Source organism: Monodelphis domestica, chromosome 6, assembly GCF_027887165.1.
Source record: "Monodelphis domestica isolate mMonDom1 chromosome 6, mMonDom1.pri, whole genome shotgun sequence".
Lineage (NCBI taxonomy): Eukaryota > Metazoa > Chordata > Mammalia > Didelphimorphia > Didelphidae > Monodelphis > Monodelphis domestica.
In genome coordinates, this window is record NC_077232.1 from 88,868,090 (window position 1) to 88,894,970 (window position 26,881).

The 26,881-nt window shown below is 37.2% G+C and overlaps 1 protein-coding gene across 4 annotated transcripts in view; it reads left to right on the forward strand.

The window, feature by feature from the left end:
- The first annotated feature begins 2,562 nt into the window (after nucleotides 1-2,562).
- The window catches only part of JAKMIP1 (janus kinase and microtubule interacting protein 1), a 266,432-nt gene continuing 242,113 nt past the window's right edge, over nucleotides 2,563-26,881 (forward strand). Inside the window, exons 1-2 of one of the 4 annotated variants that reach the window (XM_056802410.1) lie at nucleotides 2,563-2,636; nucleotides 8,428-8,560. The gene's annotated coding sequence lies outside the window, so the exon portion shown is untranslated. Of the gene's footprint in view, nucleotides 2,637-8,037; nucleotides 8,561-26,881 lie in introns of those variants that run through there. The other 3 variants (XM_056802409.1, XM_056802408.1, XM_007496752.3) reach the window with 3 other exon arrangements.

Here is a 26,881-nt window from a genome sequence, read left to right on the forward strand (position 1 = left end):
GCGACAGCCCGCCCACTGCAGCAGATGCGGCTCTCCGCCCACTCGGGCTTCTTCCCCAGATGTGCGTGCCCCTAGCTCTGCACACCCACGTCCTGCGTGCTCTTGGGGAGCAAGGAGAAAAACCCCAGATTCCTTTGGCAGAGAAGGCTAGAGGGGACTGGTTCTATTTTGGCCACTGACGTTGGCCCCCTACCTCAGCCGCAAAGCAATTTCCAGGGGCCTGGGAAGAGATTCCATGCTCCTTGCTCTTAGTAGTAGCAAGCAGGTGGATGGAAGGAGAGTGAGAATGAGAGTAGGAAGATAGCTCTGGGGCATCATTACCTTGTAAGGATCTGGAAGTCTTTCTTGCTCCTCCAGGCTGCAGACATATTCTAGAGGCAATTCTCCCCCAAGTGCCCAGGAAGGAGTTGATTCAGCGAATCCCCATTGATGACGCTGGCTTTACCGCTGAAGGGTCACAGTCTGCTCTGACGGAGTCTGACTTCAATGAAGCTTTGTAGAGTGACAACTATTAATGAGGCACTGCAGTTTTGCAGGAAGATACATTTTTAAAAGCATCTCCTTGTTTTTTTATGTTTCTCTTAAAATAACAACAAAAACTTCCCTTTTCCTCTAAGATGTGATGAAACACCTTCTGAATCATCATAGCGTTAATGTGTTTAAAGCTGGAAGATACCTTGGGGACAGCCTGCTCCCTCCAATACTCTTTATTTTAAAGATGATGAAACTGAGGGACATGAAATAACATGGAAAAGGCCACACAGGTAATGTCAGGGATATGAAATTAAACTGTACAAAATCAATTATTAAACATTTTACTGAGTAAGCTGGTACTGAGTGTTACTGTATTAAACATTTACCTGGCACTGTGCTAAGTGCTAGGGATACAGATACAAAGCATGAGACAATCTCTTCTTTCAAGGAACTTAAATTCTAAACATATGAAGACATTTTTCTCCCTGGTGGAGTGTGGAAGGTGGGGTAGGGTAGACATGTCATTTCATTGGTGTAGGGAACATTTCTTTGGTGAAATAAGGAACTCCAGTTGAGGAAATTCTTTCTACCAATACTGATAGCAACTCTGCAACTTTGAGTTCTGGAAAGCTGGGTGGGAGGCACTTGAGAGATTAATTTACCTAAAGTCAAAATATGTACCAGGGATAGGAAATGAAACCAGAACTTGTTTTTAAATTCAAAGATATTTTATTTTCCCAATTTAATGTAATAATTTTCAATATACATTTTCCAAATATAAGATACAAACCATCTCCCTTCCTCTTCTCTCCTCCCACTCAGAGATAGATGGTAAGCAATTTGATCTGGGCCATATATGAATTCTCATGCACAATATATTTCCATATTGGTCATTTTTATAAGAGTACCCATATAAAACCAAAATTCACAAATAAAACTGAATATACACTGATGTGAAATATAGTATACTTTAATCCATAGCCATTTGACTCCATCAGTTCTTTCTCTAGTGGTGGATAGTATTCCCCATCATAAGTCCTTTGTCCCAGATCATTGCATTACTGAAAGTTGTCAAGTTTTCGCAGTTGATCATTGTACAATGTTGCTGTTCATTTGTACAGTGTTCTCCAGGTTCTGCTTATTTCACTCTGCATAAGTTCATGTAGATCTTTTTAGATTTTTCTGGAATCATTTTGCTTATCACTTCTTATAGCACAACAGTATTTCATCACTAACATATTTAATTTGTTCAGCCATTCCTCAATTGATGGAGATTCCTTCAATTTCCAATTCTTTGCCAGCACAAAAAGAGCTTCTATAAATATTTTTGTACAGGTTGGTCTTTTTCCCTTTTTAACAATCTCTTTGGGATATAGACCCAGTAGTGGTATTAAGGATCAAAGGGTATGTACAATTTTATGGCCCTTTAGGCATAGTTCCAAATGACCTTCCAGGATTGTAGGATCAGTTCACACAATACTGTCCTAATTTTGCCACATGAGAGCAGTCAGTGTATATATATATATATATATATATATATATATATATATATATATATATATATAATCCCAAGCTCAGACTTGAGGTGAGTAATCTGATTCTAAGGCTAGTTGTCTTTCTATTTCACATTGTTAGGTAAGAATCTACTCACATCAGAAAAGGCAAGCAATAGTAAAGTCATCCATTTGGCCTCCCCATTCCTGACCTTGAGGTAATGCCATTCAACTCCAGGAAGAACAAAGTAAATAAGAATTTACTTAATGTCTTTGCCTTAACTTCAGATTTCTGGGGGTAGAATCTATAAAACTCAACATAAAAGTGATCATTACCATCAAGATCACAATCATAACTAATCAATCAATCATCATTGTCAGCACCATATTGGTTGTATTGGAAAGACTACAAAACTCCTAAGTTCCAGTTTTGACAGTCTAGCTGAGTAATCATGGGCAAACCATTTCATCTCTCTGAGCTTTTCTCCTTTATTCAATGGAAATAATAATACTTGCATTGTTTACCTCATAGAGTTGTTAGCAGCTGGTAAACTATAATGTCCTATATGAATGTTAGCAGTTATTACAATGAAATTGGGTTCAGTGAGCCCTGAAGTTCAAGGAATTATGTTAGGTACTTGGCCAGTGTCAAACAAAATACTTTGAAAAGTAAGTTCTTGGATATTACATTTGTGGGAAGTTAGACAATAATATTAATAATATATTATATTTACATGGAAGTTTGTTGTATAAACATTTCATAAAATAACTTGTCTTCAAATCCCAGCTTTGCCACTTGTCTGTAGTAGGTCATAAAACAAATCACTTAGGTTGAAGGGCCCTCAGTTTTCTCACCAGTACAATTAGGAGTCTGGTCTAGATATCTAGGTCCCTTCTAGCTCTGAATTTATGATCTTTTATTTCATTCAAGACTCAACAAATCCCATGAGGCATATGTGTGTTATTATCCCTATTCCAAAACAAAGGCAGGAATCGTGTGGGGGTTATGAGCTTATTGTCAACTTGAGTTCACTCAGTGCCTAATAGGAATATAGTGTGGCATTAGGTGACACTGGCACTTGACAAAATAGGAATCTTCTCCAGGAATTGGTCTTAAGATCTGAGAGGTGATAGAAAGACATAACTAAGAGCCAGAAAGGATGAAGTATTTGTACAATACCACAGATATCTTGCTATTTAGAATGATATTTTATATTTACATAGTACTTTATATGGTACAAAGTAACTTGTCCAAGATCATAGATCTCATGAGTGGTAGCTAGTTAGAGTTTGCATGTGGAACAGCACCATGGTGTAATGAACAGAGTGTTGGACCAGGAGTTAAGTTGCAAAATCTCTAATCAACTGTTTGATATTTGGCCATTCATAGGATTAGTTCATCAGGTTACTCTAGCCCTCCTTTTATTCTTGTCTGAAAGAAGAGAATTATAATATTCCTGAAATCCTTCAATGGTTAGTTTAGATGTTATTTTCTCCAAATCATGTTCCATTGTCTCCCAGGCAGAAATAGCTTTCCTTCTTCATATCTCTAATGGTAATTTGTACCCCTTCTGAGCCTCCTCACTTCTTCCCTCACTAGACCCATGATTTCATTGATATAGGGAACTCTAAATGAGGAAACTTAATCCATGCAGATCAGAACCTGCTGTGCACCTATAGTCTTAGAGAGTTGACTGAAGGCATTAAGAAGTAAAATAACTTACCCAGGGTCACTTAACAAGTATGTCTCAGAGGCAAGACTTGAACTTGAGTCTCTTCCTGACCAGCTCTCTATTTGCTATGCAGCAATTCCTTTCTTCTAGAATGTACCATATTCTGATTTTGTCATTATTTTTGTTGTTCAGGCATTTCAGTCATGGCTGTGACCCCATTTGGAGTTTTTTGTGACCCCATTCGGAGTTTTCTTGGCAAAGATACCAGAGTGTTTTGCCATTTCCTTCAGAAACTGAGGCAAACAGGACTAAATGATTTGCTCAGTGTCACAAAGCTAGTAAGTGCCTGAAGCTGGAGTTGAACTCAGGTCTTCCTAACTTCAAGCCTGTCATTCTATTCACAACATCACCTGGCTGCCCTTTATTCTAATTTATATAACAGTTATTTTGTATCCCTGTCTTATCTACCACAACATATTTTAAGCTCCTTGAGGACAGGTACTATGTCCTTTATACATCATTTTATCCATTTATTTTTCAGATACAATAGAGAATATTTGGATTATCTATTGGCAGGGTTGTTCTAAGCTTCAAACAATATAATATGTACAAAACACATCATAAACCATATAGTGCCATAACAATTTGAGCTAATATTCTTAGTGATAGAGTAGGGACTAGAGCCCAGGTGTTCTGGCTCCCTGAATAATGTATTTTCTCTGGATGCTGCTTCTCTAAATACAGCATTAGCATAGAAATTTCTTTTGAAAGGCTATATGCAAGAGCCAAAAATATGATCTATATACTCCCACATTGTTAGAAGACCAAAAGCAAAAAGTGCCTAAAATGCTTGGCTTACACAAATGGTACCATTTCAAGGCAGAGATAACATTACAGGGGAGAGTCACAATCCCAGGGAAAGAAATCTAGAATAGAGAACTATAAAGATGGTAAACATTTTCAGACCAGGTTGAATGGGGACTAGGAATAAGATACTTATATGGGATGTGACTAAGGGAAGGTTTCACAGCATGATTTCGTGGGGGAAAGGTTCAAGATCTAGCTTTCTTATTTACTAGGTGTTCAACTTATGGAAAAGTACTTTCACTTTCTGGGCCTCAGTTTCCTATTCATAAAATATACCAGAACTATATACCTTATAAGTTAGTCATGAGGAAGGTGCTTTAGTGAATCACAAAGCCTTATAAAAATGTGAGCTATTTTTATTAATAAAATGTCTTCTCATCTATCACCCTTCAGCAATGATGCTTTTTTTAAGGTAAAATTTACCTTAATTTCTCTTCAACTCCCTGGGTATAGATACTGTGTTTTTGACATCAGGGCCAAAAGTGAAATAGAGTTATATCATCTTGGAACTGGAAGGAGGCTTAAAGACCCAACATTTTACAGAGGAAGAATTTAATGTCCAGAAAATCAAAGTGACAGATCTCCCAAAATACACTATTACTAAACAGCAGTTAGGACTAGAACTTGAATCTCTTGACTTTCAGTCCATATATAATGGTTTAAAATCTCATTTGAAGGTAGACAGCTTTATGAAAATGACAAATTATTTGATGAATCTCAGTATATTCCTTTGATGCTCATGATCAAACAATATTGGCATAGCTATGATCTCTCAACCAACTGTCATGTTTTAGGTTCCTATTGTGTGTGTGCAAAGGACTGTTCTATGCAGAAACTCTTTTCTTTGGGTGCACTTGTGGCTGAGATGTGAATTAGCTTTTCATTACGAGGGATGGAAGGCAGTTAGGTGACACAGTGGATAGATGGACCAGGAGTCAGGAAAACTCATCTTTATGAGTCCAAATCTGGCCTCAGACACATACCAGCTGTGTAATCCTGGCCAAATCACTTAACCCTGTTTGCCTCAATTTTCTCATCTGTAAAATGAGCTAGAGAAAGAACTGTCAAAACCAATCTAGTATCTTTGCCAAGAAACCCCCAAATAAAGAGTCAGACACAAACGAAATGCCTAAACAACAATAACAAAAGAGCAATGGAGGGGATCTAGTAGACAGATTACTAGATAGAGTCAGGAAGCCCTGGTTTCAAATCCCATCTCCAAGGACACCAGCTAGGGGACCTTGAGCAATTCATTTAATCTCTCTGGGTTTCAGTTTTCTCATTTATTAAATGAGGGAGTTGGTCTAGACAATTTCTAAATTTCCTTCTAAGTATAAATCTATGATACTTTAATAGATAAAATAGAATCTGATTAAGTTCACGAGAAATATAGGAAACTTTATTTGAGTGATGTAGAACATGTGCAAAAGAATGAGAAAAAACAGTGTGGAATAGTTATAAGTATCAAGTAAGTGGTAACCATGTAGGACTCTGAAGTGTGCCAATCAGATAAATTTATCAACCCTAGCTTTGTCATTATAGCCTGTAAGAAGCTGATATTGCTCTGAGGGAATCAGCACTGGAACACTTAGTACACACATTTAGTCTTGAGATGGTCCCCAGCTAGCCACAGTATCCTTTCTTTCTATGTTTCTGGGGATTCACACATGCAACATACCCATAAATTCTCTGACAGACATATACACTATTTACACAGTTCTGGAGGGCTGACTGTTAAAATTTTCAGCCACAGTGTTTATGTCAGCAATCACTACCAATCAGAGCTTAATTTATTGTTTTGTTGATTTCCTAGGATTAAAAGCAGTGATGGAGAAAATGTCAATAGTGTAGATTTGTAGATTAAACTTAAAAGTGTGTCATGTGTACATCTTTTGTATTTTTCTTGGACAGTTGGTTGTTAAATATTCACTAGTATAGTTCTTGCTTAACACCTTACTAACACTATTTACAAATATCCAGGTGTCAACTTCAATCACAATTACAGAACCACAATTATCAGTAAAGAGGAAAGAATCTTTATGCTCTTAGAGCCCAAGGGAGTTATCAACCACTTTGGATAGCTATGACTGTTCTTTTAACTGACAGGCAGCTGCTACCTCTATCAACATTCTTCTTTCTACTACACCCCAAACTGTAATGGCCTCTGTGTTGTAATTCAAAGCATGATTTACAGTTTTTCCTTCATCCTGCCATAGTATTCTCTTTTACCTGGCCTGAAATTCATACCTTTGGGTGACAACAAAGGAGTTGTCTCCAGATGGCTCCTTTGCAAAAATACAAGGCATGTAAGTGTGACAGAAGGCTCCTGAAGATCTCTTCTAAACTTCTCTTGAGATTACATTCTTCCATTTAGCCACCCATCTTCTCAGTACCCTTGTACAAATCACATTAATTTCCATTTTTGCTACTTTATTCATTCTGCTTTCATTCTCTATAACACTATTTTCTGACCTCTTCATCCATAAAAAGTGTCTTTCCTATAAGTTCCATTTCAAGTCCCTCCTCTTCCATTGGGACTTCCCCAACTATTCTACCCCATACAGATTTTTCTGTTCTTGACCTTTCACTAACATTGAACACTCCAATCTTTGATTAAGACATAGTACATACTGTTTTTTAGTGTACTTTGGTACTTTCACACCCAGCAAAAGCTGTAATGTTAGGGAGAGAACAGTGAAAGGATTAGTGAAAAAACATTCTTTCTTCTTCTCAGTGGACAGATAGTTAGTAGATTGTAGGTAAAGACAGAATATAGATTTTAAAATGTCACATAGATGGATTCCTTTGTTTTAATTTCTTTAATAATATTTCTTTGTCAAAAAAAGGAAAAATTATGGGAGTCATTGAGGACAACAACAGTTTAAAAGGCATTTTTTTTATTATTAAAAGAACAATGACCTGAAGCTGAAGTTCTGAATCTTATTTCTAGCTTTGATATGAACTAAAATGAACCATGTCACTGGGAAGTGATAGTAACTTTTAAAAATCAGTTATATAAATGTATGTACATATTTGTGTATTAGAGAATTTTGACCTGGATCTGAAAGACCTGGATTCTACTTTTGGTTTTGGTGCAAACTCATCTTGAGCCTCAGTTTCCCTTTCTGTTCTAAGGAGAAGGTTGACCTAGATAATTTCTAAAGTCCCTTGCAGCTCTAATATTTTATGATACTCTTATTGAGAGACCATAAACTCTTTGATAGCAAGAACCATGAGCTTTGTGTTCCCCTGAAGCCCGGGTTTAGGGGCCTAATTTAATTGAATTAAATTGAAGGCTATGCGTGTGGTGGCTATTATGCTTGTGCTCCCAATAAATTTCAAAGACCTCAAAGGGATTTTTGATAATTTCCCCTGCTGAGAAGCTATGAAAGGCTTGAATCCCTTTAAAAGAGGAGAGGAGGATGGGGATTCTGAGAAATCCCGGACAAGTGGATTTCTTTCATTAAGGACAGCCTACCTACCTGGGTCACCAGCAGCTTCAACTGCGCACGCTCAAGGCTTATTTCTGCAAGTCGCTTCCAATTTAATGTCTGAGCCTGGGTTGCGGGTGGGGAGATGTGGAGGCGACACCGCCTACTCTCCGGTGACCGGCAGGGGAGTGGGCCAATGGGAGAGAGGCTTCGCATCTCCTGGTTCTGGTCCCCATCAAGAGCTGGAGAGAATGGGCGGTGTCCTGGGAGCCTAGAGCCTGGGCGACAGGCAGGCCGGCCGGTCTGAGGAGCTGGCGTGATGCACTAGCTGTGCCGAGGCTCCCAGGGAAAGCGCTGCTGCGGCAACTTTAATGGGAGTCTTCTGAAATCCTCTCGGCATCTCACTCCTCATCCTTTCTTTCTTCCTTTTTTCTCCCCAGCCCTTTGCGCAGCCTGTCTTTTATTTTATTTCGCTCTGTTAAAACTCAGGAGGAGAATGAATTGCGTTGACTGTGGCTGAAAAGAAGCTACTGGCTTCGGGAACGCGCGGGAGGCAGGATGCTGATGTGGGCTGCAGGCGTGGAGGTGACTACAGCCCTGACATTGTCGAAGTGCAAAGCTGGTGAGTAACAAGTGCATGGGCAGCCTCCAGGAAAGGACTGCGATTCATGGGGGTTGGGGGGAGAAAGGCGGCAGCGGAGGGAGTTCGCACCCTGTTCTGTGTTAGCACGTCCCATGCCTTGCCAGTTGGCAGGCGGAGAGGTTGAGCGAGTTCAAGTGGCAGCTCTGGAATTCGAGCCGGCGAGATGGGGGTTCGAATCCTTCTACTACCTCCTACCTATCTGACCTTGGACAAGTCATTTACCCCCAGTTTTGTCTTCTGTAAGAAGATGTGGGGGAGGGGAGCAGACTAGAGGATTGGGAAGGTCTCTTTCAAGATCTAGATTCTGGTATAAAAGCCCTCCAGGAATATTTGGACAAGGAGCTGTGCCGCTTCTTTAATAGCCACACCTTCCAGACTCCATTCTAGCGAGGTCCTCCCCTGGTCCTGTTGTAATGGCTCTTTCTTCCTCTCTCATCCTCAGACTGAGGTGAGGAAAAGGGAACCCCACCCTGCTTTCCTCAGAAGGGCTGGGGCTTCTCCACTGCGCTATGCAGGGAAGGGGACTCCTCGTGGGCAGGCGGGGCCAAAGTGAGGGTGGAGGAGGATCGGGGATGGAGGCGTGTCACTGGTGTACGGACTGACCACCAGGGTTATGAGCATCCTTTTCCAGATTGCCCTCGAGGTTCCTGAGGCGACTGTCCCAAGCATCCCCGGGAACAGTGTTAACCAGAGAGGATCCAGACCCCACCCAGGGAAGGACGATTTCTGCAGAGACCCATTTTTGGCTGGCTAGTGGTGGGGTGGATTGCAGCCCCATAGAGGGAGTGGGATAAATAGTATAAATGGAAAGATTAATGAATGTAGAGTCCCAGGGACCTGGGTTCTACTTTCACTACTTCTATGACCTTGGGCAAGTCACTTCCCTTCTTTGGGCCTCAGTTTCTTTTTCTGTAAGAGAGATCATCAGAACAATTATCTCCATGGTATCTTAAACATTTCTAAATCCTAATTTGCCTAATTTGTCTACTCGCCATGATCGCCTTCTCTTCCCCATTTTCCAGGACTTTTCTTTTCCCACCCTTGTGGAGGAAGCTGTAAGAGGAAAAAAAAAAATTTTTTTTTTTATAATCTAGTTTTTGGTCGGCTATCCCCAGCTTCTCATTGAGGAAAGAGAGGAGGAAATAGTAAAACATTCCCCTAGCCTTCAGTTAAAATTATTCTCCACAAAATGTGTTTTATTGGTTTAAAACAAACCTAGCAGCATGATTTTAAGGGCAATAATCTTTCCCCTAGGCCTCTTCCTTGGAATATGTTTCTGTCTATTACAGAAACATAAACTGTTTCTGGAAGAGCCTTTAGGATAAGATGTCACAGGTACAAGGAAGCTTAGATAATGTTTGATTTATCATTTTGAGGTGAGAGATCTGAGACACCAAGAGACTAAAGGACTTGTTTAAGGATAAACAGAAAGTGGCAAAATCTTCATCTCTTCTACCTTAAACTCCCCTCATAAATGTGAACCTTTTACATCTATGACATTGAGTCTTGTTAATAGACATGTCTCTTCCCTTCCTTGCGTGCCCCCTTCCCCAAGCTCCCTTCCCTTTTCTTCTTCCAGATTGTGTAAAGATAATTTAATACAGCATTGGTTGTGGGCGTGTTTCTACAAGACTGGTTGGGAATGGCTTTAGAAAAATCTATTTAGGTGTATTCTTTTATATCTTTGTATAAGAGATGGCTATAGTTGGCAGATCTTGGACCTTAGCCATAGAGCACTACTGATGACTGCTTGCTTGTCAACCTGGTTAACCTAAAAGCTTTATATTTTAGATAAATTATGCTACTTGTTTATTTGAAAGAACTATAAAATACATATTTGCTAAAGTTATGTACAGAAGTTACTGTGAAATGAAAAAAATGAACTTTTGAAATGTATAGCTTTTTGGAGTGTTTAGCAGTTTAGTGTTTAATTCAAATATGTAAACTATCTGAAGTAAAAGAGATCATAGAAGGCAGAATAAGCAACATATATTAATAACATATATGTTTATATCCATATCAATCTATCCTACACAAGGGAGAGGAAAGGGAAGAGGTGAAAGAGAGAGACAGAGACAGAAACAGAGAGAGAGAGAGAGAGAGAGAGAGAGAGAGAGAGAGAGAGAAGAGGGAGAGAGAGAGAGAGAGTGAAAGAGAGAGTGAGAGAGAGAGAGAGTGAGAGAGAGAGAGAGAAGGAGAGAGAGAGAAGAGAGAGAGAGAGAGAGAACAATAGAAACAAAACTTCAAAGCTATTGTTCCTTAAATTAAGCATTAGAGTTGGGAAATCAGATTAGATTCAATTCATCTTCTGTGTTTTCTCTCTAAATTTCAATTTCCTCAACTCTAAAATATAGCAATATCTATGAAATCCATATCCCAGGATTGTTGTGAGGAAAGTGAACTGTAAACTTTAAGGGTTCTTAGGCATATGAACTACATATGCCTAGTAATAACACTTTTACTTTCTACCTCATAGAGTGTTTTTTTTAAACCCTTACCTTCCATCTTAGAACCAATAATATTTATTGGTTCCGAGGCAGAAGAATAGTAAGGGCTAGGCAATGGGGGTTAAGTGACTTGATTTTAAGGAAACAGTAAAGTTTTATGTCCATAGTGTTTAGAGCAGAAATGAAGCTTAGAGATCAACTAGTTCAACTCACTCATTTTATTGAAGGGGAAACTGATAATAGGAAAGGAAAATTACTTGCCCAAAGTCATACAATATGTGAAAGTATTTTGTAACAATAATGAACTATATAAGAAACATGAAATTTGTGCATGTATATGTTATATATACATTTATATATACATACATATATATATACATATATATATATATATATATATATATATATATATATATATATATATATATATATATATATATATATATATATATATATATATCGTCTGGAGCTGTGATTGCATTTATATCATGAACTCCAGGTGAGGAAAGACCTTCTAATGCAAGTTGGCAACTTACAGATTTAAAGAGAAGCCCATGTCACTGAAAGTCTATTAAGAGAGCCAGTATGTGTAAGAGGCTGGACTTGAAACCAGGTCTTGGATTCAAGGCTTTTTCTCTGACCAGATGTCAAGATAATGCTTCTACATATATATCCATTCCTCTTTCTGTCTCTGTCTCTGTCTTTCTGTCTCTCTGTCTCTCTCTCACTTCTCTCCCCCACCATCTCTAGATACCAAGATATGTTGCTATCTATCATTTAGATATCTAGATATTATTTACCTGTTATCTTGTCAAAGAAGATTTGGAATTTCACTGGAATTGGATATTACCTCTTCCATTGTAAATGGCAGCATCTGGCTTCAATAGATGGTGTTCATGAGTCAATGTGTGAAAAAAAAAATCATTGCTTTGTGGATAAGATAGGCAAAGGCAAATTCATTCAACAAAATTTATTTAGCACCTTGACCAATATATGTTTCTGAATATATATTTATATTAGAAAAAATTACCAAGAACATCAAAAGGTAAGTTTTGGGGTTTCCAGTATTTAATATGGATTTTGGCAGTTTTTCTGTTTTTATTCCCTAAGCATAGAATCCAGAGGTGGGAAATGTAATTTTTGTTGTCAGTTGAAGGTAAATTTATTGTTAGTGCTGGCCATTAATCCATAAATCTTTAAGTACCTGTTATGTGCCAGGTACTGTGGTAGGTTCTGAAGAGGAGGAGAAGGAAGAGGAAGAAGGAGGAAGAAGAAGAGAAAAAGGAGGAGGAGAAGAAATGTCTGGCCTCAAAGGCTATGTTCCATAGTGGAAGATAATGTTCACATACAAATAGATATAGAGATACAAGATAATTTGGGGATGGAGGGACCCTGGAAGTCATAGTATTAGGAAAAATCTCATGTGAGCACAGAGAGATGAGATAGAATGTTGTGTGTGAAGGACAATAAATAGGCCAGTCTGTCTAGAATGTTTAGAGTGCATGAAGATGGGGAGGAGGAGAAGAGAAAGAAAGATGGAGGAGTAAGAGGCTGGAGCCAGATGGTAAAGGACATTGAATATCAAATAGAAGAGTTTCTTATTTGATTCACTGGAGATTCCTAAGCAAGGGGAAGGATACTTTGGCAGCTCTGTGAAGGGTAAATTGAAGAAGACAAAAGCAATCAGGTTTTCAAGATAGTACAGATGAGGGATGATGTGGACCAGACCTGGATGGTGGAAAAATGAGGACTGATGTGAAGAAGAATTGATAAGACTTATCAAACTGATTCGATATGTAGGGGAGGGAGGTACATACAATAGTTTAGGATGACTTTGTGATTGTTAACAAGAGGTTTATTTTATTAACATGTCAGGTCGTAAGAAAATTGAGGCCTTCAAGTGAAATTCCATTAACTACTATGGAGAGAAGTTTTCCTAGTTTACCTGGGTCAGCTTTTTGATGAGGTGAGGTGTTATTGACTTAAAAAAACCCAATTATTTAAAAAAACTTAAACATTTTTCACTTATTACACATAAAAACAATTTTAAAAATTTACTTTGTAAAAAGTTTTGAGTTCAAAATTTTTTCTCTTCTTCTGATTCTTTCTCCCTTCCTCCCTCCCTGCCTTCTCCTCTCCCTGAAATGGTAAACAATCTGACATATAGACTTTTCAATGTGCATAATCATGTAAAATAGTTTTCCATATTGGTCATTTTAAGCAAATCATTAAAGTTCATTTTTCTGGTTTATATCTGGTTTATTCTTTGATTTAATTGATTAACTAAATGCAGAGTAAGCTTCACTCATACATAAATGAGGAAACTGAGTTCAGAAAAAAAAAAGGCTTTCTTTTTACCCCTAAAGGACACATAGTGGCACTCAAGCCTAGAGTTTAGGTCTTTTGGCTCTCATTCAATACTCTGCATGGTATGGTAATAGGTTAGGCCATTCAGCAAAAATCTTTCCTGGGCCAGGAAAAGATGAATAGTTAGATGTTGATGTAGATGATGAGGATGATGTTAATAACGATGTTGATGATGATGTTATTGTTGATGATGATGTTATTGATATTGATGAGGTTGATGTTGATGGTGTTGATGATGATGGTGTTGATAGTGTTTTGTTGATGATGATGCTCATGATGTTGTTGATGATGATGTTGATGTTGATGATGATAGTGATTGAATTTGGAGTTGGAGGTTTTCCTTCCTTTGAACCTTTCTGAACTTTCCCACTGTAATGATTAAATGTTTCTTGAAGACTGTCTCCAACCTCTTTCACCCTTCCATTGTATTGGTCTTCTCCCCCCTCCCTCATGCACTTCTTTATGAAATATAAAATCACTCCATTTTATTTCTTTTCACATTTCTCTTAGTATTATCCTCTTTTTTTTTTTACCAATAGTTTATATATATGTATATTTTTTGACATTTCATCCTATACAGTTTGTCACTGTTCCCTCTAAGTATACTTCTTCTATACTAATTCTAGGTAGCTTCTAGTTATCCCTGATGATAATAACAATTTTTAAGAGTTACCAATATAATCTTTTTTTTTGTAGGAATACAAAGCATTTGAATTTATTAGGTCCCTTAAAAAAAGTTTTATTTCCCCTTTCTTAATTACCTTTTGGTTCTGGGCATCAAATTTTCTGTTTAAGTCTTGTATTTTCTCTATGAATGCTTGGAAGTATTCTGATTTATTAAATGACCATACTTTCCCCTGTAAGAATATAGTCAGTTTTGCTGGGTAGTTGATTCTTGGTTGTAGACCCAATTCCATTGTTTTCTGGAAAATCGTATTCCATGCCTTTCAGTCCTTCAGTGTAGATGCAGCCTGTGTTATCCTAACTGCGGTTCCATGGTATCTGAATGACTTCTTCTTAGAAGCTTGTAATATTTTTCCCTTGGTCTGATAGTTCTTGAATTTGGCTATAACATTAAGTATAGAAGGTGATATGTGGATTCCTTCAATCTCCACTTTTCCCTCTTGCTCTAGAATGTCAGGGCAGTTTTCTTGGATAATTTCCTGTAGAATGATATCCAGGTTTTTTCTTTTATCATGATCTTCCAGTAGTCCAATAATTTTTAAATTCTCTCTTCTGAATCTGTTTTCATGGTCTGACATTTTTGTCAATGAGATATTTCATATTTTCCTCAATTTTTTCATTCTTTTGATTTTGTTTTATAGATTCTTGCTGCTTTGTGAAGTCATTTGCTTCTAGTTGTTGGATCCTAATTTTTAAAGACAGAATTTCATTCCTGAATTTTTGGTCATCCTTCTTCTGGTCTGATTTTCTTTGTAAGTCATCTTTCATCATCTTTGCCTTGTTTTCAAGCTGGTCAATTCTAGCTTTCAAGACACTATTTTCCTCTTTTAGTTCATGTGTCTCTTTTTCCAGATGACTTATTTTGCTTTTTAATTTCCTTTCACAATTATCTTCAGCCTCTCTAAATTGTTTTTTTTTTTTGAATTGTGTTTTGAGTTCTTCCAAAGCCTGAGTCTAGTTTCCTGGAGTTTCTGCATTTTTGCCCATTGTTCTTTGCTTTTTGTTTGTTTGTTTGTTTCTGTTCCATTTGCTCTTTGTTCATTACCTGGATAAAAGCTTTTCTTTTTTCTTTTTCTGTTGTTTACTCATAGTTTTTCCTTCTTTCCTCCCTGTCATTGGCTGTAATCTTGCTCCTCTGATTATTTGCTGGATCTGTGGGTTTGAGCTATTCTGTCCTAAAGGGGCTTCTTTTATGCTCTCCTGATTGACTAGATTAAGCTTATGGAGTATTAATGAGCCCTGAGGTCAGATCTTTCCCAGATGGCAGCAGAAGCTGAAGGTATGGGTGAAGATGTGGAGGCTGAAGGGAGATGGGCTTCCCCACTCTGTTATCAAGGTATTCTGTGGCAGTTGCAGCCTTCACCCTAGGATCTGAGTCAGCAGGATTCTTACTGGGGTTCTCAGTGAGGGTGGTGGGGGAAGGGTCAAGTTGCAAAGTTTAGATATACCAAAGTCCTTGCCTTCATGACACATGCAGACTGGGGTAGGGGAACCATGAGAGAGGCAAAAGAATCTTTTAAACTAGGAGAAGAAATCATTTCCTATAATTTTAGGTATCTTTTGGGAAAGGTTAGATTCCTTTCCCCTTGATTTTCCTGTAGGGAGACTACAGAGCCACTAGAATTTGGACACTCTTTTACATTTTCTTCAGTTCTCACTCCCTTTTATTTTTTCACATCTGACCCTGTTAAGCTTATATTTATACATGCAGCACTTCCCATTAGCTGGTAAACTGTTTGAGGTTAGGGTCTCTGTTGTTGTCCTTCATTGTACCACCATTAACATTCAGTTTGTGTAGGATGTCTACTGGAATTAGATACCTGTGTGATTTTCTAGCTCTCCACAGCTGCCCCTTTATCTCTTCCTTCTCCTTCCTTATCTATAGCCAGGTGTTGGGAAAGGATAGAAGTGTGTATATCAGTGGTAGTTTGCTGGCACAAAGGGAACTGACCTGTACAGTGACAATTATTTCACCTTGCATTTTATTTCACATAGCTCTGTAATGGAGTAGTTTATTCCTTCTACTTGGTGGTGATTGATGATTTACTTCCTTTGTATGGATCAGCGAACAGAAAACTTGCTGGCCAGACCAATATATCCTCATTGATTATCTCTAAAAGATAGCTGTATAGTTAATTCAGATTCTAAAAAAATGATCACCTAAAGATTTTTATAGGAAGCATCATGAATTCATAGAGCTATGAAGGGATGTAATGTAAAGGACATAGGATGCAATGTAAAGGACAATGTAAAGGACAAAATACCTATCAACTACCATGTTAAAAAGATCAACCATATTTGAAGTCCATAGAAAAGAGTCTAGAAAGGGACATGGAACAAAAACAATGAGGAAAAAACATTTGTTTATAAATAGATATCTGTAGCATATAATTGGTATGTAATTTACTAAAATGAAAATAGTCAGGAATTTAAAATTTCATTTGGTATTTCTCCCCATTTTATTATTGGGATCCATTAAAAAAAACCAACTATACTATTCTTTTTTATTGTGTCTATTCAATTGTTTGTATCTTCATTTATTTCTTTATTTATTGAGACTAGGTTCATCTCTCTCAATGAGGAGAAATTCAAGGACTCCTCACTGATGCAATCCCACTACTGGCTTGATACAGGAATTTTGGCTTTCTTGATTTCTGACCTAGTATTGTTTGTCCCTTTTTGGCAGACTAGTCACTCCCCTTACTCTGGAGAGTTTATCCTATTGGTATCAAACTTGATGTGGACACCCAATTGGCTTAGCCCACAGCACTTTAAATAAGCCCCAGCCTCCTCAATAGCAAGTTTTACAGATATGTGCCCCCTACTTGGTAATATATATTTTAAATCCTTACCTTCTCTCTCAATATCAATTTTAAGACAATAGAGAGACAATAGGGATTAAGTGATTTGCCCAGAGTCACACAGCTAGGAAGTAGCTGAGGCTAGATTTAATACTAGGTTCTCAGGACTCTAGGCCTGATGTTCTACCCACTGTGGTACCTAGTTGCCCCTTTGGCAATATTCCTTTTTAAAAAATTTTTATTTAATTAATTAATTTAGAATATTTTTCCATTGTTAAAAGATTCATGTTCTTTCCCCGCCTTCCCCCAAACTCCCTTCTGTAGCCTATGCGTAATTCCTCTGGGTTTTATATGTGTCATTGATCAAGCCACATTTCCATACCATTAATATTTGGCAATATTCTTTTTAAAGAAAGATGCCTGTACTATGAAATATGGCACTGAGGGACTTTAGAGGCCTCCTGGTTCAAAACGCTAATGTAGGCATCTTTTTTACAATATCCTTGATAAATGATCATGTAGCCTTTCCTTATATACACTTCCAATAATAGGACTTTCACTATCTTATGTGGCAGCACCTTACATTGTTGAATAAACCTAGTTGCTTGTCATTCTCATACTGAGCTGTCTCCATCCCACTTAGTTCCTATACCTTTATCATTTCCTCCCCCCCCCATAATTCCTTCACAAAAGTGGAGAGGAACAATATTCATTTTTCTCAAATAAGCTGTTGGGTTTAGAATCTATCTCATCTTGTCTTGAGTGTTTTTTTTTTTTCTGTGATAGCCCCAAATTAGGAGGAAAGAAACATGGGCTTTGCATCTAGTTTTGTCAATAACTAGCTTTTTGGCATCCAGTAAGATACAGTAGAAAGAGGATGACTGGCATTAAAGGACTTGGGGTTCATCTGCTGCCCTTGCTGATTACCCTGAATGAGAATTTAGGCAAGTCCCTTAAACCTTGATGGGTTCAAGTTGCCTTGTTTATAAAATGAGAGGGTTTGGTCAGATGACTTCTGACCTATTGTTAGATGACTATTGTCCTGAGTGGAGATTTCATTCAATGTCCCCAATCTGGACGTTCATTTTTCAACAATAAAATAAAAGTTGTGGGGTAAGATAAACTTTAATATCCACTTGTTCCATCTCTAATGATCTATGATTTTATGACCTAGGGCAAAATAAATAAAGCTATTTATCCAGCCTTTCCCAAAGGAAGTCTAAATTTATTACTATTTTTGAGAAGAACATTGTTTATAGTAGGGGCATGCAGTCTATTCATATAGAATTGGTCAATCACATACTCTATGAGCCTCCACTCTATCTTTTATAGGGAGGCGTGTTCTCTTAATGATTGGCCTGGCAGTTCATCCTTTGGACCTGATTGATGGGTATTTTGAAAGAGGAGGTGGACTTAGAGATCTCAACTCCTCCCCCATTACTTCATTAACAGGGTGTGGGGTGGGGTGGGGGGGGGGAGGGATGGAAGGCAATTGATTCTTCAGATGGATAGATCCTGTAGCTTTACCCAGCTAGGGAAACATGAAAGACTTGCCTTTCTCTGGTATATGAAAAAATTGAATGTCAGAGAGCTTTGAAACCCAGCTTCTTATAGCAAAGAAAAATATGTTGTTTCAATTATGTTTTCAGTGGCTCTTTCCCCTATTGTGGACCTAGTCACCTCAAATCTAGATGATATGTTTAGCAAGGACAAAGAGAGCTTATGCTTTCAGATGCCTTAGGGAAGTGTTTTTGTTTATAGATGAAGGAAGTTGGAATTTATAGGAATAGAGTGAAGTAAAGAGTAGGAGAATATTTTCCCCATTATATCAATATTATAAAATTGAATGATTCTTAAGATTTAAGAGCTTTGATCAATGCAAAGATCAGTCATAACTTCAAAGGACCTACAGGGGAAATTGCTACCCACATCCTAACTCAGAGGTGAATGTACCAAAATGTGCAATGAGACACACATTTTTGGACCCAGCCAATAGAGGATTTATTTTGAGTGATTATGCTTATATGTCAGAAGAATTTTATATACATTTTTTCTGGTGGTAGGTAAATATGAAAGGGGAAAAAGTATTTGAAAATTGAAAAGAATAAATTAAAAATATACAAAGAAGACTAGAAAGTGTTTGTTCCGGACATTGAATTGGATTCAGTGATCTTTCAGGTCTCTTCTAGCTCTAAATTTATGAGTTGATAACTAGTTTACTCTATTAGCCTCAATTTATTTTTCTATAAAATGGGATCAATAATAGCATCGAACTTGTAAGATTATTGTATACTTTTGTGGCATATAAAACTCAAGCCAATATTTTGTTAGGTGGGTAAAAAGTCTATTGTATGGATTGCTATGTAATTTCTCCTTTGACTATCATCCTGGACCTTTTGTCAATGCTAGCGTAGGATTTTTTGTATTGAGAGCCAAGACAAAGCCTCGCCAAGCTGAGCAGCAGGCCAAGGCATAGCTTCAAAGGGGGTACAATGACGGATTTTTTTGATATGATTTTTTTAATAAATGCACATTTTGGAATGCCAACAAATCTGTTCCCTCTGGCACAGAGATCGATTTAGAGATAATCAAATTACACATACTGTGGCAAAAACTCAAAATTTTCCATTGATCGTAACATGCAGGAAATAAATTTTTTAGACTTTGTCTGTAACACGTTAGTGCCTTGTAAAGGAAGCATGCTATAATGGATAGAACCTTTTGATTGAGAATTGAGAAGATCTGAGTTCATATCCTGCCTCTGATAATATTCTAGCTCTCTGAACCCGTGGCATAGAAGAATGTATCAAATGTTGGAACTGGGTTCAAATCCTTCTTTGGACACCTACAAAATGTATGATCCTAAGCAAGTTGCTTAATGTAGCTCTTCCTCAATTTTTTATCTATAAAATAGGACAGTTAGACTCAGTGATATTTAAAATTCTTTCCAGTTCTAAATCTATGACTCTAGAAATCATTTACTCTTTCTCTGCCTCAGTTTATTTACCTGTAAAATGAGGCAATAATAGCATCTATCTTATAGAGTTCTGAGGACCAAAGGAAAAAAATATGTAAAGAAGGTTGCAAACTTTAAAAGCCTATGTAAATGTGACTTTATTGAGGCTTGCTTACCCTTCCTTCCTAGTTTTCCATTCAACAAAGAAGGAAACAATCAAGCATATTCTAGATCCTGTGCTAAGAGCTTTACAAATATTATGTTATTTTATTTTACATAGCTCCTCTGAGAGTTGGTGATATTATCCTCATTTTATAGTTGAAGAAAATGAGGTGAACAGAAGTTAAGTAACAAGCCTACCTAACCAGTGTCTGAAACCAAATTTGAACTCAAGTCTTTCTGACTCCAGGCCCACATTATCCACTGAACCATCTAGCTTCCTTAACAAACATTTATCAAGCACCTAATATTGAGCACTGCCAGATAGAGTGCCAGGATTGGAGTCAGGAAGACCTGAGCTCAAATCCAGCCTCAGATACTTACTAGCTGTGTGACCCTAAGCAAATCTTTAACCTTATCTGAGTCAATTTCCCTACATGTAAAAAGAAGGAAATGGCAAACCATTTTAGTATCTTTGCCAAGAAAACCCAAATGAGTTCCCAAAAGGTCAGATACAACTGAAACAACTGAACAGCAACAACATATACTGAGTACTGTACTGTGTATTAGGGAAGATATAGATGCTTAGGAAAGGTTACTTCCTGCCCTCATGGATCTTCCAGTCTAGTTAGGGGTTGAGGCACCATGCCAGATACCAGGAATGCCCATGATAAGGCCATCAGAGAGATACTAAACAAAACGTTAGGTGAAGTTAGTGGGGAAAAGTTATATTTTGGGTAGGGAAAGAGCAGTGTCTTTCCAACAATGCTTCCCTATATAGTTAATTTGTTTCTTAAATGAGTAACTTTTGCTGGTTTTATTTGTATGTTTTTAAAAAAATTCTATGTGGTGGTCATATTAATTTTTCCAAGAAGGGAAAAGGTAATGTGTAGCCATTTCTCCACACACCCCCACGCTTTTTTTTTTAGCACTTTGCCATTGATTAGCAACACACTTTTGATTTTAAGAACTTGAGGATGTTGGGAATTTATGGTTAGCTCCCTGTGTGTGATGTGAATGTTTTTTCTGGTCCTGAATTTGTCAGGTACCATGAAGGAAAAGCTGGATCATGGGCACTGTTTTTCTTTGTGGTTGTAAATGCTCCAGAAGGTACAGTGTGATGAATCCATCCAATGCACATAAATAAAATAAGATGACAGGTGGCTGCAAATTCAATTAACATTCATTCCAGCAAGGTTGTCGTGGGAGAAGATAAAAATGAATGTTGAACTGGTATGCCCTAAATGTGAAGTCACAGTATCTAGGCAGGCACTTTTGTGCTTTTATTTTTTGGGATTAGCTTTCTTTCTGTATAAGTGTAAAAGGTTCCTGTTTACAAGGCACTTTGTGGCACCAATAAAGTTGAGCAATAATGTGTAGCTGAGGTAGTTTCCTAGGCTTTGGAGGAGGTTGGGACCTTAGTGATCATTTAGTTCAATCCATTCATTTTACAGATAGCTACTTGTCCAAGGTCATTGTCCCCCTATTAGACATATTAAAACTGAGGCCCAGAAAAGGATCACAAGATGAATTAGTAGTAAAGTCCAGCTTTATTTACCCTTGCCAGGAGGATGCTTTTTCTCATTTAGAGAATTTTCTCTTTTTAGAGATTTGTCTTGGTAGGTTGTAAAATGGAGGAGCCATTTGCCAGGAAGGAAAGACTCTGAGTTATAGGTTAGGTTGAGACTAGCCAGAAGGGTCCTCATGAGCCAGCCTTTATTTTATAGATGCTGAAGAGACAGAAAGAAATACTTGATGTCACACAGGCAATAAAGATTCAGAGAAAACTAGTCAGGAATGTGATGGTAGATATTTAACAACTGGATTCCTGAAAAAAAAAAGAAATAATGTATGCATGACATATATTTAAGTTTAATCCACAGGACTAACATTTTCTTCAATACTTTATTAAGTCTAGACAATAAATGAAACAATAAATTTAACTCATGATTTCAAGCCAGTTTCTGAGGCTCCCACTGAAAATTTTAAAATGGGCTTTCCTTAATGAGTTTGAGCTGGTTCTGCCACCATATTGTTGTCTCCCACTATTGAAGAAATGTAGATATCACATGAGACCATTTTCAAAGGGTAGTTTCTATTACCAAGTTCATATCATATAAGAAGAGTGGTGTAAAAGAATATTATCATTGCTTTTATATATTTGTAAAATATTTTCCATGTTTACATGATTCATTTTCTTTCCCTCTCTTCTTCCCTCCCTGCTCCCAGAGCCAACAAGCAAGTGTAAAAGATATTATTAAGAACTTTTATCACTGGAAAAGGTGGTGATGGGTTGCTCATATAGAGAATAAGGGCAAACAGACACTGAATTGTATACTGGTATCCAAAGATTATTAAGAGGTTTGGATGAAGGTCTGCAGAACATTGTGGAAGATTTGTAGAAGGCTAAGGACAGGAGCCACCCAAGTTGCAAAGAAATGATTGAATTGTGATCTTTAGCTGTTCTCATGGAAGGAATCATAGCTCCCTTGCCATAAACTCAGTCATATATCAGAGGTAAAGAATTAACAAGGACTGAGAAACCCTGGAAGACAGACAGATCAAGGGTAATTTTTGGGGAAAATGAATAATAATTAGTGCTTAGCTTACTTTCAAGGGGGTAATTAACACTATTCTTCTAAGTACAAGCCAGAAACCAGGTGGAACAGATGGGACTTGGAGTTATGAAAAGATCCTGGGTTAGCTTTGAAAATGAGATAGCAAACTTCATGGTGCAAGGGAAAACAACTAATAGGAGTACTGGCAATGTAAACATTTAAGTAACTTAAATGTACCTGGCTTTTTTGTTGTTGTATTTGATCACACCCTTGCTCTAAATGGTACATTGCAATGGAATAGACTTGGGGTAAGTGACCTCAGCAAGACAGTCTATGATAAACCCAAAGATCCCAGCTTTTAGGACAATAATACATTAGTTGACAAAAACTGCTTGGAAAATTTGAAAATGGAATGGGAGAGATTAGGTTTAGATCAACATCTCACACCCTACACCAAGATAAACTCAGAATGGGTGAATGACTTGAATATAAAAAAGGAAACTGTAAATTAGGTGAACACAGAATAGTATACTTGTTAGATCTTTGGGAAAGGAAAGATTTTAAGACCAAGCAAGAGTTAGAAAAAATTACAAAATGTAAAATAAGTAATTTTGATTATATTAAATTAAAGTTTTTGTACAAACAATACCAATGCAACTAAAATTAGAAGGGAAGCAACAAATTGGGGAAAAAATCTTTACATCAGAAAACTCTGACAAAGGTCTAATTTCTCAAATTTATAAAGAGCTAAATCAATTATACAAAAAATCAAGCCAGTTCCCAATTGATAAATGATCAAGGGACATGAATAGGCTATTTTCAGATAAAGAAACCAAAACTATCAATAAGCACGTAAGAAATGTTCTAAATCTCTTATAATCAGAGAAATATAAATCAAAACAACTCTGAGGTATCACCTCACACCTAGCAGATTGGCTAACATGACAGCAAAAGAAAGTAATAAATGTTGGAGGGAATGTGGCAAAAATTGGGACATTAATGTATTGCTGGTGGAGTTGTGAATTGGTTCAACCATTCTGGAAGGCAATTTGGAACTATGCCCAAAGGGTGCTAAAATACTGCCTACCCTTTGATCCAGCTATAGTATTGCTGTGTTTGTACACCAAAGAGACAAGGAAAATGCTTGTACAAGAATATTCATAGCTGTGTTCTTTGTGGTGGCAAAAAATTGGAAAATGAAGGGATGCCCTTTGGTTGGGAAATGGCTGAACAAATTGTGGTATCTGTTGGTGATGGAATATTATTGTGCTCAAAGAAACAATGAACTGGAGGAATTCCATGTGAACTGGAAAGACCTCCAGGAATTGATGCAGAGTGAAAGGAAGAGAACCAGGAGAACATTGTACACAGAGATTGATAGACTGTGGTACAATCAAACATAATGGACTTCTCTACGAGTAGCAATGCAATGATCCAGGAAAATTCTGAAGGACTTATGAGAAAGAACACTATCTACATCCAGAGGAAGAACTGTGGGAGTAGAAACACAGAAGAAAGACAATTGCTTGATCACATTTTTCAATGAGGATATGATTGGGGATGTAGACTCTAAATGATCATCCTAGTGCAAATATCAATAATATGGAAATAGGTCTTGACCAATGACCCATGTAAAACCCAGTGGAATTGTGCGTCGGCTGTGGGAGGGGGCTGAGGGAGGGAAGGATAAACATGATTTTTGTAATCTTGGAAAAATACTCTAAATTAATCAATTAAATAAAATAAATTAAAAAATAAATGGTACATTGCACTGTCTGTAAGAAGAGCTTATAACAATTGTACATGACTGTTAATGATATCAACTTGCTCTTTGTTATGGAAGCTCATATATATTTTTAAATACCAGTATTTCCTGGTACTGTTATATAAAGATCAACCATGGGTCCTTATGATCTCAAAAGAATCAAAATTTCATGTATGGCAAAGGGCAAGGTAATATCATCCATGGTAGGTAGAAGGCAGCTGGAACACAATATCAGTGGTGGGAGAGGTGATGCAAAAAATCTTAACCTAGATATAGGTGACTGGAAGGGGAAAAAAAAGAATGAGACCAATTTTTGTACATAACCAATGTGAGAATTTATTTCTCTCAAATAGGCATATTTATTATAATTTGTTGCATATTTATAACAAGCCATATTTATAACAAATCGTATTATTGTTGTTACATATTATGTTATAGATAAAAATAAATGGTAACAAAAAAAGATATGTGACTTGAAAAATAATTAATCTGTTCCTATAGGGAGAAAGATCAGTGACAGTTGGAGATCTCTAATGCTGTCCCAATATCCGGGAAATATTAAAAGAAGAAGAAGAAAGCCTTCAACTGGTTGCATAGCTAGCTCATCTGTGGAGAGTTGATAGAAAGATGTGGACAGGAATCATATAAATTGGTGTGGATTGGTTTGCAATCTTTAGGGAATATCTCATATTGATGAAATAAGTTCCATTGAAACAAGACAGGAGAAAAATTGCTTAATAATAGTTTCCATATACATATTTATGTGTACATACATATATACCTATAGTACTGATTTCTTTAGTAGAGACTAAACTCCCTCTCTGAACACAGATGGATCATTATTACTATGCTACAGTTTTAGAAAGTTGCCTGGAGCAATGAGAGATTGACTTGCTCAGGGTTAAATAGTCCTCATGGGTCAGAGGTGGAACTAGACTTAGTCTAGGTTTTCCTAGATCAACTTTGGTGGAGTATTGGCACCAATGCAGAGCTGGCATTTTGGGACCTCCTCAGTTTCCCTTCTTCCCAGCTCCCAAGGACATTTTTTGCATGCTCATCCCTCTGTCCAGCCACTCAAAGCAAGCACTTCCTCTCTCCACTTTCTTGGGTAATGGGGGGCAGGACTCACAGACAGGTTGAATTTGTGCTCTAGGCATCCCAACTCGAAAAGGCTCTCCAACTCCATCCTAGGTTCTTTATTTATTAAAACTATGCCTTTAGTTTCTATAGCATATCATTATATAAATTTTTCTCATTTGATTCTTACAACTTTCCTTTGAAATTGGTAGTACATATGCTATCACCATTTTATGGAGATTCAGATGAAGTGATTTGTTCAGTCTCACAGGGAGAGGACCAGAAAGATTCTGCCTCCAAACTCATCAAACTGAGTGTTGGACAAAGCTACTTCTCATTCAATTTATTTCAACAAATATTTATTAAACACCTACTATGTGTTGGATGGTGGAGATTAAAAGAAAAAAGAAAGACTTAAACTGTACCCATGTGTCTATCCTGTAGATATACAAATGGAGCAAAAAATGCTAATCACCATTCATCCCTCATTTTTGCTATGAGCCTGGCCCTCTATTCTGGTCAGCACATTTCTCAGATGACATCTTTTCTTGTGTATTTCCTCAATTTGTAATATATATTCACTTGTATACCTCTCTGTTGTTCTTTGGGTGCTCCTTCATTTCAATTATTTGGAGATCTTAGGATTCTATAACTCATATCCATATGATATCACTGGAGGAGTATTGGTGTAAAAAGGTGGAGTCTTTGTTTTGGGGAGAAATTTGGGATAATTAAAAAATTGGGATAAAAAAATAAAAAATAAAGGAAAACTTATAATGCCAGTACTTTTCTCTTAATGTTTATATATATATATATATATATATATATATATATATATATATATATATAAAACATACAGGCGACTAAATCATCTGCTACATCATGGGTTTGTTACTCTTCCAGTAACTTACTGACAGCTTCCCAATGCGTAGTACAGTACCTAAGAAATTAAAATCACCTCCATTGGATTTACCTTGTGCAGATGACTTCCAATATCTTAAGGTTTCATTACTGGGTCTACACTCATTTTTGTTTTCAACTTAGGAGAACCTTCAAGGACCCATGCTTTACTGACACCATCTTTAAGAATTTAGGGGCCCTTCCATACCAAGATAGACATCAAAAGAGTCCAGTGGAGGATCAGGAAATGTCACAAATATAAGTCCTTATTTAAAATATATTGACTTAATTCACCAGGAGGGTAGTAAATAGACAGTCTACTTTAAATTTGTCCTGAAGAGACTCTTTAGGAATGGAAACAGTTTTGATGTTTAGCCAAGGAACTCCTGAGATTGCCAGGAAAGTATTGATTGAAATGATTTCTCTGCTTTTTGAGGAGAGAAAGACTGACCCAGCTCTCTGGTAGAAACCTTACTGACATGGGCTGCATTTTGATTTGTTAATAATGATTTGGCTTGTTCAGGGATGATTTTGGAGAAGAAGACATAGGACATTGAGTTAGGAAAGCTGGATTCTGGTCTCTTAC